Raw genomic sequence first — 1,326 nt, forward strand, 5'->3', positions numbered from 1 at the left:
TTTGTTTGAGGTTTTGCCTTAGTTTGAGGTGTTGACTTAGTTTGAGGTTTACCTTACTTTGAGGTGTTGCCTTAGTTTGAGGTGTTGCCTTAGTTTGAGGTGTTGCCTGAGTTTGAGGTGATGCCTTAGTTTGAGGTGTTGCCTTAGTTTGAGGTGTTGCCTTGGTTTGAGGTGTTGCCTTAGTTTGAGTTGTTGCATTAGTTTGAGGTGTTGCCTTAGTTTGAGGTTTTGCCTCAGTTTGAGGTGTTGACTTAGTTTGAGGTTTCCCTTACTTTGAGGTGTTGCCTTCGTTTGAGGTGTTGCCTTAGTGTGAGAGTTGCCTTAGTTTGAGAGTTGCCTTTGTTTGAGGTGTTGCCTTAGTTTGAAGTGTTGACTTAGTTTGAGGTGTTGCCTTAGTTTGCGGGTTCCATTAGTTTGAAGGTTGCCTCAGTTTGAGGTGTTGCCTTACTTTGAGCTTTTGCCTTAGTTTAAGGAGTTGCCTTAGTTTGAGGGGCTGCCTTAGTTTGAGGGGCTGCCATAGTTTGAGGGGCTGCCTTAGTTTGAGGGGCAGCCTTAGTTTGAGGGGCCGCCTTAGTTTGAGGGGCCGCCTCAGTTTGAGGGGCCGCCTTAGTTTGAGGTGTTGCCCGAGTATGAGGTGCTGCCTTTGATTGACGGTTTCCTTAGTTTGAGGTGTTTCATTAGTTTGAGGTGTTGCATTAGTTTGAGGTGTTGCATTAGTTTGAGGTGTTGCATTAGTTTGAGGTGTTGCCTTTGATTGACGGTTTCCTTAGTTTGAGGTGTTTCATTAGTTTAAGGTGTTGCATTAGTTTGAGGTGTTGCATTAGTTTGAGGTGTTGCATTAGTTTGAGGTGTTGCATTGGTTTGAGGTGCTGCATTAGTTTGAGGTGTTGCATGAGTTTGAGGTGGTGCATTAGTTTGAGGTGTTGCATAGATTGAGGTGTTGCATTAGTTTGAGGTGTTGCATTATTTTGAGGTGTTGCATTAGTTTGAGGTGTTGCATTGGTTTGAGGCGCTGCATTAGTTTGAGGTGCTGCATGAGTTTGAGGTGTTGCATTAGTTTGAGGTGTTGCATAGATTGAGGTGTTGCATTAGTTTGAGGTGTTGCATTATTTTGAGGTGTTGCATTAGTTTGAGGTGTTGCATTAGTTTGAGGTGTTGCATTAGTTTGAGGTGTTGCATTAGTTTGAGTTGCAGCCTTCGTTAGTGGGTTGCCTTTGTTTGAGGGTTCCCTTAGTTTGAGGGTGCCCTTAGTTTTAGGTGTTGCCTTAGTTTAAGGGGCTGCATCTGCTTGAGGGGTTGCCTTAGTTTCAGGTGTTACATTAGTTT

Source organism: Heterodontus francisci, chromosome 21 (genome assembly GCF_036365525.1).
Source record: "Heterodontus francisci isolate sHetFra1 chromosome 21, sHetFra1.hap1, whole genome shotgun sequence".
NCBI lineage: Eukaryota > Metazoa > Chordata > Chondrichthyes > Heterodontiformes > Heterodontidae > Heterodontus > Heterodontus francisci.